We start from the raw sequence: 12,515 nt of genomic DNA, 5'->3' as shown, positions 1-12,515 counted from the left end.
CACGGGACACACTACTTGCTTTACGCACGCCCAGACTCCCCAGCTGCTGCTATTATTGGGCTGAGGGCTCCATTTTTAAACATTGTCTTGACTGTCGCCCGTACAATACTTGCAAGAACCCTAACTCACTTACTATGGCACTGCTTAACTGCAGATCATTGCCCTGTCACACCACCGAGGTTCATTCCCTCCTTTTGGATCATAGTCTGGATGTTTTATTCCTGACGGAAACGTGGCTGACTACAGGTTCCGACCCCGACATTGTCAACGCTCTCCCCTCGGGATATCTCATGTTCCATCTTGATAGGCCGGATGGGAGAGGGGGTGGAGTGGCTATTGTTTACAGAGACACATTTGTATGCAAAGCAGTAGACTGTGGCATCAACAACGCTGAAAGTTGTCAGTTTACCCTTCGCATCTCCTCCACTGTCTCTGTCTCTGGCCTCCTTGTATATCGGCCTCCCGCTACTCTAGGGAATTTCGTGGATTCCTTCATGGAGGCTGTTATCCCACTGGCTGCTGCCTCGTCCAACTTTGTCACCCTTGGGGACTTCAATTTTCATTTTGACGACCCCAATGACGTAGTGGCAAGGGAGCTTTTAAGCTCGCTTGGTGCACTGGACCTACATCTTGTTAATATGGGAGCTACCCATAACAGAGGCCATCAGCTTGATGCAGTTTTTGCTAACTCTGTGAACCTGCAGGCTCTCCAGATGTTGGCTCTCCCCTGGACTGATCACCACCTTGTTCAGTTTAGCTGGCTGCTGGGGAACCGCAGAGACCCCGCTCCTAGACAACATACTGTGGAACGACTCTGGTCGAAGCTCCCGGTGGACAGTTGGGCGAAAGAGCTATCTAGAACCTGTCCTCACCTCACAGATGACCCCAACACTGCTGATCAGCTCTTGGGCGAATGGCTTACCAACTCTCTGGACTTACTGATCCCAAATAAAAGGAGGCTTGTCAGGGAGAGAAGAATTGGCTCTGCCCCCTGGTATACCCCCGAACTTGGGTGCATCAGAACCTCTTATAAAAGGCTTGAACGTGCCTGGAGGAGAGAGCGGACGGAAGAAAGCCGGGCCAATTATAAAAGGGAGCTAAGGAAATATAAAAGCGCACTGAAGGACGCTAAAAAGATTTTCTTTAGCGATCGGATTGAGAGAGCAAGCAATTCTTCAGGAGAATTGTTTAAAATCTTCAAGGAACTTCTGAAAGCCCCGGTCCCTCCAGTGTTGCACGATAATCCAAAAGAAAAATGTGAGGAACTGGCCAGCTTCTTCCACTCTAAAATAGAGAAAATATTATCCTCCTTACCTACTATCCCTCAAAGCGATGAATCGGTTACTAGCCCTACAAGTCGCCTGATTGAGCTAGCATCCTTTGGACCCTTCTCGGAAGAGGAGGTCATAAAAGTCCTGTTAGAGATGAAGAGTGGCTCCCTGAGTGACCCAGTCCCCATAAAACATCTTAAACTCGTGGCTAACACCTTGTCAACTCCTCTGACTGACCTCTTGAACCTTTCACTCACGCAGGGCATAGTGCCCCTGAGATGGAAAAAGGCTGTGGTGAAGGCCTTATTGAAAAAGCCAGGAATGGACTCATCCAACTTGACCAACTTCAGGCCAATTTCACTTCTGCCTGGATTTTCAAAAATTGCAGAGAAGCTGGTTAACCGTCAGCTCTCTCACCATCTTGAGTCTAACCACCTGCTAGGAGACTCGCAGACTGGTTTCCGTCCCGGCCATGGAACAGACACTGCCTTGCTGGCAGTAGTGGAGGAGGCAAGGAGCACTCTAGATACAGGAGGGTCAGTGGCAGTGATCCTCCTGGACTTGAGTGCTGCCTTTGACACTGTGAGTCACCAAGTGCTCCTCCAACGTCTGTCAGAGGTAGGTGTCTCAGGGACGGCCCTGAAATGGTTGGGATCTTTTCTCTCTGACCGTTTCTACCAAGTCTGGGAAGGGTCAGAGCAATCTGCCCTAATCCCTCTTCAATGTGGAGTCCCGCAGGACTCATCGCTGAGCCCTACTCTATTTAATATATATATGACTCCACTTGAAAGAGTGGTCGCCCCCTCGGGGGTGAAGATCATCAGCTATGCTGATGATACTCAGCTGGTGGTCGGCCTCACTCAGCTGGCGGAACAACCTGAGGTTTTACACGACTGCCTCGCCAATGTTTATCGTTGGATGTCTATCTCTGCCTTAAAGCTCAATGGAGGTAAAACCGAGCTGATGCTCCTGGGCAATCCCAGTCCCTCCATTATTGCGACCTGTTGGCCCCGGTCTCTTGGTGACCCACCATCCCCCAAGAAGGAGATCAAGTCCTTGGGAGTATGGTTGGAAGAAGATCTGTCCTTCAGGACTCATGCCAGGAAGACCGCAGGGGTTTGCTTTGGCTTACTGAAATCAGCCCGAAAGGTGTTACCTTTGCTTCCTGATCCAGCAAGGAAGCTGTTGATACGTGGCCTAATTCTATCGAGGCTCGATTATGGGAATGCGCTGTTTCTCGGTGCCCCCGAAGCGACCTTCAAAACCCTCCAACAGGTGCAAAACGCAGCTGCGAGAATCCTTATGGATGTTCCCAGAAGGCAGTCTGCTGCTCCTGCCCTCAGAGCACTTCACTGGCTCCCCGTGAAGGAGCGGGTGAAATTTAAAGCGCTATGTACAGCCCATAAAATTTTACATGGTAAAGGCCCCCCTATCCTTGCTAATATGGCCCGTCCCTATAAACCTCCACGTCTGCTGCGCTCGGACCAAAAACACCTTTTGCAGTCAGCGAGAGTAAGAAAAGCTCGTTCTGGGGGCAGGCGTTTCTCGGTGCAGGTGGCGTCTCTTTGGAACTCTCTGCCCCTCAGGATTCGCTCAGAACCCAAGATCCTACCATTTAGGAAACTTCTTAAGACCCACTTGTTTCCACAGTAGTGATTAGCTGAGTCTCCCCTTCTGGTCTGTTGCGCCGGGACGCCCCTGGGTAAGCTGAGCGCATTATAAATTTCATATTATTATTATTATTATTAGATTGTGGAGGGGTAAAAATTACTATTCCCACTGTAGTAAGTGCAACAGTAGGGAAAGTGTTAGATAGCGAAGGGATAAAAATTACTATTCCCACTCCAGTGAGTGCCACAGTAGGGAAAGTATTGGATAGCAGCGGGATACAATGTACTATTCCCACTCCAGTCAGTGCATTAATTGAGAAAGTGTTTGATAGTGGAGGGATAACATTTACTATTCCCACTTGGACATCGGTCAGGAGCCGTAACCAACCAACCTGCTGTTGTCGGTTACGGCCCGGCAAGTACGATGCGACTGCACCCTATTCCGTTACATTCGTATGCTTCACAATGGAAGCATGTGTAAATCAGGGGTGTAATTCATCCCTGCACCCTGTGGCTGGCACCCCTAGGAGCCTGCCACCTGCTGCAGGAATCAAGACAGGGTTGGCCTCGCACCAATGGGGGCCCTGCTGGGGCCCTCAGAGACAGTTTCTGACTGCCTTTTCATGCCGGAAACACCGGCACGAAAAGGCAGTGAAAAACTGCCATTGTACTCCCTCAGTCATAAAGAGGTGACCTGGGGAGTACTGAAGGATTTCCGGATGGCAGACGGGCTCTCCGAGCCCATCATAAGCCATCCGGAAATCCGAGTCGGATTCCATTCCGACCGAGCCCATCAGAGTGACTCGGCCGGAAATGAATCCGGCCAGCACATTCCGATATGGTCGGAAGGGCTCCGGAATCGGACTCGGCCCCTAATTGTCAATAATTAAAAATAAATTACTTCTCATCCTTTGCTACTATATACCACACAACCGCACCTAAAATGAGTTGCACAATTACAATAATTGATTGTCAAATAATTCATTTATATTAATTAACAACTAATTATCAATTAATTAAAAAGAAATGACTTCCCACCATTTACCCCTTTAATCCCCACAACCCGCACCTAAAATTAATTCCACAATTACCATAATTAATTTTTAATTATTCATTAATATTAATTAATAACTAATTATTACCTAATTAAAAATAAATGACTTCCCACACTTTACCCCTATAAACCCCACAACCCACACCTAAAATTAATAAAAGAAAATTAAAAACACAATTAACATTATAAATTAACAAAAAAATATATATATATTCTTTAATTTATTGTAATTAAATTACTTCCCACCCTATTCCCCTATAAATTCACAACTAGCTACGGAACTAAAAAACACATTTTATTGAAATAAAATTATTAACTGCTAAAAATGTAATACCTATATTAAAAATATAAACAATACTTATACAAAAAATACATTATATACATTTAAAATATATGCTAAAATGCATAACACTAATTTTAAAAATCGATATTTTAAACAACTATGGCGTCTATTAGGATGGCCACAATGCTGTGGATGTACCTTGTGCATTGGCATGCACAAGGTGACAGGCACCTTGTCTACACCAATGTAGGGGGGTAAGATAGGTATCCCCCATGTGCACCCCTAACGCTCCGGGTGCCCTTAACGGGCCCCCACAAGCAGAATGTGCATGCCTTTGCATGGCGGCGACACCGCCGTGGAAAGCAACAAATCCGTATGCATTTTAATATGGATGGCGGTATCTTGCAGACACCGCCACCATATTGAGCCCCTTTTCTGCCCAGTCGACTCGTCGACGGGCGGAAAACCAGTGTACGATCTTTACGTCCGCCGGGGTCCCCCCTGCCATCTTAATATGGCGGGGGAAATGGTGGGCGGGTGGTGAGAAATGGCGGGCTGATCTCTACTGCCATATGTGCGATGGCGATCCGCCCGCTATTCTATTAGACCCCTTTGTTTTTGTAAACTATATTAATGACTGATATATTTTTTAAATCAATATTTCTTACTTTAAAGTCAATATTCTTGATTACGATATTCTTGCTGATGATATTTATGTGTCACGATATTTAAAATTCGATAGTAGTGTAAGTCGCCATTTCCAACTCAATATTTTGACTGAATACCCAGCTAACTATAACTGCTGAATTTCTCTGGTTTTGTACAAGTGAAATGTCACCCTACCTATTACATTCTATTTCTGAATTGTAACGTCCATTTTCTTTTAGGTTAGCCTCCAAGATTTTCGTATTCTCTTTCAATAATTGTATATTAGATTTATATGATATACCACTCATTTTTTGATCTGGTATGTGTTTATCAGAAAGTACATTAATAACCGGTTTTACTTTTAAGAATTTTTTGAGTCTGAACAACATTGTCGCATTTACTGTGGAGAATCTGTGATCAGCAAATCTATTTCACATACTGAAAAATACACCTAAATACAATTTTTTATCAGAGCCCCCCAAGAGGTCAAAATCTTTTTCATTTCCTTTAAAAATACTTTAAAAACATTTATTAAAATCTGCGACGATGTCACGATGATTGCAAAATAAAAGCAAACACAACAGGTGATGGACCGAATGTGGATCAATGTCACACACTCACCCCAGTCCAAAGATCTGGGCCCAAATCCATCGTTTTTTTGCACTCCACACCACACTGGGTTAGACAATGGCGATATGCAAATCAGCTCTGACCCTGTGCCCCATGGGAACAGTCCAGTCCGAACTACAAAAGCCATGTCCTTCCCAGAACGGAATCAAGCATCCAAGGACCGGACCGGTTTCGAGGTAACACCTCTCATCAGCCCGGCTAGCTTGACTCCAGTGGTGTGGAGTGCCTGGGACCCACGTCTGGGCATCCCCAGCGCACTTAGGGCGGAATATGCAAACACAACAGGTGATGGACCGAATGTGGATCAATGTCACACACTCACCCCAGTCCAAAGATCTGGGCCCAAATCCATCGTTTTTTTGCACTCCACACCACCCTGGGTTAGACAATGGCGATATGCAAATCAGCTCTGACCCTGTGCCCCATGGGAACAGTCCAGTCCGAACTACAAAAGCCATGTCCTTCCCAGAACGGAATCAAGCATCGGTCCATCACCTGTTGTGTTTGCATATTCCGCCCTAAGTGCGCTGGGGATGCCCAGACGTGGGTCCCAGCCACTCCACACCACTGGAGTCAAGCTAGCCGGGCTGATGAGAGGTGTTACCTCGAAACCGGTCCGGTCCTCGGATGCTTGATTCCGTTCTGGGAAGGACATGGCTTTTGTAGTTCGGACTGGACTGTTCCCATGGGGCACAGGGTCAGACCTGATTTGCATATCGCCATTGTCTAACCCAGGGTGGTGTGGAGTGCAAAAAAACGATGGATTTGGGTCCAGATCTTTGGACTGGGGTGAGTGTGTGACATTGATCCACATTCGGTCCATCACCTGTTGTGTTTGCATATTCCGCCCTAAGTGCGCTGGGGATGCCCAGACGTGGGTCCCAGGCACTCCACACCACTGGAGTCAAGCTAGCCGGGCTGATGAGAGGTGTTACCTCGAAACCGGTCCGGTCCTCGGATGCTTGATTCCGTTCTGGGAAGGACATGGCTTTTGTAGTTCGGACTGGACTGTTCCCATGGGGCACAGGGTCAGAGCTGATTTGCATATCGCCATTGTCTAACCCAGGGTGGTGTGGAGTGCAAAAAAACAGTGGATTTGGGCACAGATCTTTGGACTGGGGTGAGTGTGTGACATTGATCCACATTCGGTCCATCACCTGTTGTGTTTGCATATTCCGCCCTAAGTGCGCTGGGGATGCCCAGACGTGGGTCCCAGGCACTCCACACCACTGGAGTCAAGCTAGCCGGGCTGATGAGAGGTGTTACCTCGAAACCGGTCCGGTCCTCGGATGCTTGATTCCGTTCTGGGAAGGACATGGCTTTTGTAGTTCGGACTGGACTGTTCCCATGGGGCACAGGGTCAGAGCTGATTTGCATATCGCCATTGTCTAACACAGGGTGGTGTGGAGTGCAAAAAAATGATGGATTTGGGCCCAGATCTTTGGACTGGGGTGAATGTGTGACATTGATCCACATTCGGTCCATCACCTGTTGTGTTTGCATATTCCGCCCTAAGTGCGCTGGGGATGGCCAGACGTGGGTCCCAGGCACTCCACACCACTGGAGTCAAGCTAGCCGGGCTGATGAGAGGTGTTACCTCGAAACCGGTCCGGTCCTCGGATGCTTGATTCCGTTCTGGGAAGGACATGGCTTTTGTAGTTCGGACTGGACTGTTCCCATGGGGCACAGGGTCAGAGCTGATTTGCACATCGCCATTGTCTAACCCAGGGTGGTGTGGAGTGCAAAAAAACGATGGATTTGGGCCCAGATCTTTGGACTGGGGTGAGTGTGTGACATTGATCCACATTCGGTCCATCACCTGTTGTGTTTGCATATTCCGCCCTAAGTGCGCTGGGGATGCCCAGACGTGGGTCCCAGGCACTCCACACCACTGGAGTCAAGCTAGCCGGGCTGATGAGAGGTGTTACCTCGAAACCGGTCCGGTCCTCGGATGCTTGATTCCGTTCTGGGAAGGACATGGCTTTTGTAGTTCGGACTGGACTGTTCCCATGGGGCACAGGGTCGGAGCTGATTTGCATATCGCCATTGTCTAACCCAGGGTGGTGTGGAGTGCAAAAAAACGATGGATTTGGGCCCAGATCTTTGGACTGGGGTGAGTGTGTGACATTGATCCCCATTCGGTCCATCACCTGTTGTGTTTGCATATTCCGCCCTAAGTGCGCTGGGGATGCCCAGACGTGGGTCCCAGGCACTCCACACCACTGGAGTCAAGCTAGCCGGGCTGATGAGAGGTGTTACCTTGAAACCGGTCCGGTCCTCGGATGCTTGATTCCGTTCTGGGAAGGACATGGCTTTTGTAGTTCGGACTGGACTGTTCCCATGGGGCACAGGGTCAGAGCTGATTTGCATATCGCCATTGTCTAACCCAGGGTGGTGTGGAGTGCAAAAACACGATGGATTTGGGCCCAGATCTTTGGACTGGGGTGAGTGTGTGACATTGATCCACATTCGGTCCATCACCTGTTGTGTTTGCATATTCCGCCCTAAGTGCGCTGGGGATGCCCAGACGTGGGTCCCAGGCACTCCACACCACTGGAGTCAAGCTAGCCGGGCTGATGAGAGGTGTTACCTCGAAACCGGTCCGGTCCTCGGATGCTTGATTCTGTTCTGGGAAGGACATGGCTTTTGTAGTTCGGACTGGACTGTTCCCATGGGGCACAGGGTCAGAGCTGATTTGCATATCGCCATTGTCTAACCCAGGGTGGTGTGGAGTGCAAAAAAACAGTGGATTTGGGCCCAGATCTTTGGACTGGGGTGAGTGTGTGACATTGATCCACATTCGGTCCATCACCTGTTGTGTTTGCATATTCCGCCCTAAGTGCGCTGGGGATGCCCAGACGTGGGTCCCAGGCACTCCACACCACTGGAGTCAAGCTAGCCGGGCTGAAGAGAGGTGTTACCTCGAAACCGGTCTGGTCCTCGGATGCTTGATTCCGTTCTGGGAAGGACATGGCTTTTGTAGTTCGGACTGGACTGTTCCCATGGGGCACAGGGTCAGAGCTGATTTGCATATCGCCATTGTCTAACCCAGGGTGGTGTGGAGTGCAAAAAACGATGGATTTGGGCACAGATCTTTGGACTGGGGTGAGTGTGTGACATTGATCCACATTCGGTCCATCACCTGTTGTGTTTGCATATTCCGCCCTAAGTGCACTGGGGATGCCCAGACGTGGGTCCCAGGCACTCCACACCACTGGAGTCAAGCTAGCCGGGCTGATGAGAGGTGTTACCTCGAAACCGGTCCGGTCCTCGGATGCTTGATTCCGTTCTGGGAAGGACATGGCTTTTGTAGTTCGGACTGGACTGTTCCCATGGGGCACAGGGTCAGAGCTGATTTGCATATCGCCATTGTCTAACCCAGGGTGGTGTGGAGTGCAAAAACACGATGGATTTGGGCCCAGATCTTTGGACTGGGGTGAGTGTGTGACATTGATCCACATTCGGTCCATCACCTGTTGTGTTTGCATATTCCGCCCTAAGTGCGCTGGGGATGCCCAGACGTGGGTCCCAGGCACTCCACACCACTGGAGTCAAGCTAGCCGGGCTGATGAGAGGTGTTACCTTTAAACCGGTCCGGTCCTCGGATGCTTGATTCCGTTCTGGGAAGGACATGGCTTTTGTAGTTCGGACTGGACTGTTCCCATGGGGCACAGGGTCAGAGCTGATTTGCATATCGCCATTGTCTAACCCAGGGTGGTGTGGAGTGCAAAAAAACGATGGATTTGGGCCCAGATCTTTGGACTGGGGTGAGTGTGTGACATTGATCCACATTCAGTCCATCACCTGTTGTGTTTGCATATTCCGCCCTAAGTGCGCTGGGGATGCCCAGACGTGGGTCCCAGGCACTCCACACCACTGGAGTCAAGCTAGCCGGGCTGATGGGAGGTGTTACCTCAAAACCGGTCCGGTCCTCGGATGCTTGATTCCGTTCTGGGAAGGACATGGCTTTTGTAGTTCGGACTGGACTGTTCCCATGGGGCACAGGGTCAGAGCTGATTTGCATATCGCCATTGTCTAATCCAAGGTGGTGTGGAGTGCAAAAAACGATGGATTTGGGCCCAGATCTTTGGAATGGGGTGAGTGTGTGACATTGATCCACATTCGGTCCATCACCTGTTGTGTTTGCATATTCCGCCCTAAGTGCGCTGGGGATGCCCAGACGTGGGTCCCAGGCACTCCACACCACTGGAGTCAAGCTAGCCGGGCTGATGAGAGGTGTTACCTCGAAACCGGTCCGGTCCTCGGATGCTTGATTCCGTTCTGGGAAGGACATGGCTTTTGTAGTTCGGACTGGACTGTTCCCATGGGGCACAGGGTCAGAGCTGATTTGCATATCGCCATTGTCTAACCCAGGGTGGTGTGGAGTGCAAAAACACGATGGATTTGGGCCCAGATCTTTGGACTGGGGTGAGTGTGTGACATTGATCCACATTCGGTCCATCACCTGTTGTGTTTGCATATTCCGCCCTAAGTGCGCTGGGGATGCCCAGACGTGGGTCCCAGGCACTCCACACCACTGGAGTCAAGCTAGCCGGGCTGATGAGAGGTGTTACCTCGAAACCGGTCCGGTCCTCGGATGCTTGATTCCGTTCTGGGAAGGACATGGCTTTTGTAGTTCGGACTGGACTGTTCCCATGGGGCACAGGGTCAGAGCTGATTTGCATATCGCCATTGTCTAACCCAGGGTGTGTGGAGTGCAAAAAAACGATGGATTTGGGCCCAGATCTTTGGACTGGGGTGAGTGTGTGACATTGATCCACATTCGGTCCATCACCTGTTGTGTTTGCATATTCCGCCCTAAGTGCACTGGGGATGCCCAGACGTGGGTCCCAGGCACTCCACACCACTGGAGTCAAGCTAGCCGGGCTGATGAGAGGTGTTACCTCAAAACCGGTCCGGTCCTCGGATGCTTGATTCCGTTCTGGGAAGGACATGGCTTTTGTAGTTCGGACTGGACTGTTCCCATGGGGCACAGGGTCAGAGCTGATTTGCATATCGCCATTGTCTAACCCAGGGTGGTGTGGAGTGCAAAAAAACGATGGATTTGGGCCCAGATCTTTGGACTGGGGTGAGTGTGTGACATTGATCCACATTCGGTCCATCACCTGTTGTGTTTGCATATTCCGCCCTAAGTGCGCTGGGGATGCCCAGACGTGGGTCCCAGGCACTCCACACCACTGGAGTCAAGCTAGCCGGGCTGATGAGAGGTGTTACCTCGAAACCGGTCCGGTCCTCGGATGCTTGATTCCGTTCTGGGAAGGACATGGCTTTTGTTGTTCGGACTGGACTGTTCCCATGGGGCACAGGGTCAGAGCTGATTTGCATATCGCCATTGTCTAACCCAGGGTGGTGTGGAGTGCAAAAACACGATGGATTTGGGCCCAGATCTTTGGACTGGGGTGAGTGTGTGACATGGATCCACATTCGGTCCATCACCTGTTGTGTTTGCATATTCCGCCCTAAGTGCGCTGGGGATGCCCAGACGTGGGTCCCAGGCACTCCACACCACTGGAGTCAAGCTAGCCGGGCTGATGAGAGGTGTTACCTCGAAACCGGTCCGGTCCTCGGATGCTTGATTCCGTTCTGGGAAGGACATGGCTTTTGTAGTTTGGACTGGACTGTTGCCATGGGGCACAGGGTCAGAGCTGATTTGCATATCGCCATTGTCTAACCCAGGGTGGTGTGGAGTGCAAAAAAACGATGGATTTGGGCCCAGATCTTTGGACTGGGGTGAGTGTGTGACATTGATCCACATTCGGTCCATCACCTGTTGTGTTTGCATATTCCGCCCTAAGTGCGCTGGGGATGCCCAGACGTGGGTCCCAGGCACTCCACACCACTGGAGTCAAGCTAGCCGGGCTGATGAGAGGTGTTACCTCGAAACCGGTCCGGTCCTCGGATACTTGATTCCGTTCTGGGAAGGACATGGCTTTTGTAGTTCGGACTGGACTGTTCCCATGGGGCACAGGGTCAGAGCTGATTTGCATATCGCCATTGTCTAACCCAGGGTGGTGTGGAGTGCAAAAAAACGATGGATTTGGGCCCAGATCTTTGGACTGGGGTGAGTGTGTGACATTGATCCACATTCGTTCCATCATCTGTTGTGTTTGCATATTCCGCCCTAAGTGCGCTGGGGATGCCCAGACGTGGGTCCCAGGCACTCCACACCACTGGAGTCAAGCTAGCCGGGCTGATGAGAGGTGTTACCTCGAAACCGGTCCGGTCCTCGGATGCTTGATTCCGTTCTGGGAAGGACATGGCTTTTGTAGTTCGGACTGGACTGTTCCCATGGGGCACAGGGTCAGAGCTGATTTGCATATCGCCATTGTCTAACCCAGGGTGGTGTGGAGTGCAAAAAAATTATGGATTTGGGCCCAGATCTTTGGACTGGAGTGAGTGTGTGACATTGATCCACATTCGGTCCATCACCTGTTGTGTTTGCATATTCCGCCCTAAGTGCGCTGGGGATGCCCAGACGTGGGTCCCAGGCACTCCACACCACTGGAGTCAAGCTAGCCGGGCTGATGAGAGGTGTTACCTCGAAACCGGTCCGGTCCTCGGATGCTTGATTCCGTTCTGGGAAGGACATGGCTTTTGTAGTTCGGACTGGACTGTTCCCATGGGGCACAGGGTCAGAGCTGATTTGCATATCGCCATTGTCTAACCCAGAGTGGTGTGGAGTGCAAAAAAACGATGGATTTGGGCCCAGATCTTTGGACTGGGGTGAGTGTGTGACATTGATCCACATTCGGTCCATCACCTGTTGTGTTTGCATATTCCGCCTTAAGTGCGCTGGGGATGCCCAGACGTGGGTCCCAGGCACTCCACACCACTGGAGTCAAGCTAGCCGGGCTGATGAGAGGTGTTACCTCGAAACCGGTCCGGTCCTCGGATGCTTGATTCCGTTCTGGGAAGGACATGGCTTTTGTAGTTCGGACTGGACTGTTCCCATGGGGCACAGGGTCAGAGCTGATTTGCATATCGCCATTGTCTAACCC

The sequence above is a fragment of the Lissotriton vulgaris genome, chromosome 11 (assembly GCF_964263255.1).
Source record: "Lissotriton vulgaris chromosome 11, aLisVul1.2, whole genome shotgun sequence".
Lineage (NCBI taxonomy): Eukaryota > Metazoa > Chordata > Amphibia > Caudata > Salamandridae > Lissotriton > Lissotriton vulgaris.
Note: the sequence above shows the minus strand (reverse complement) of the source record.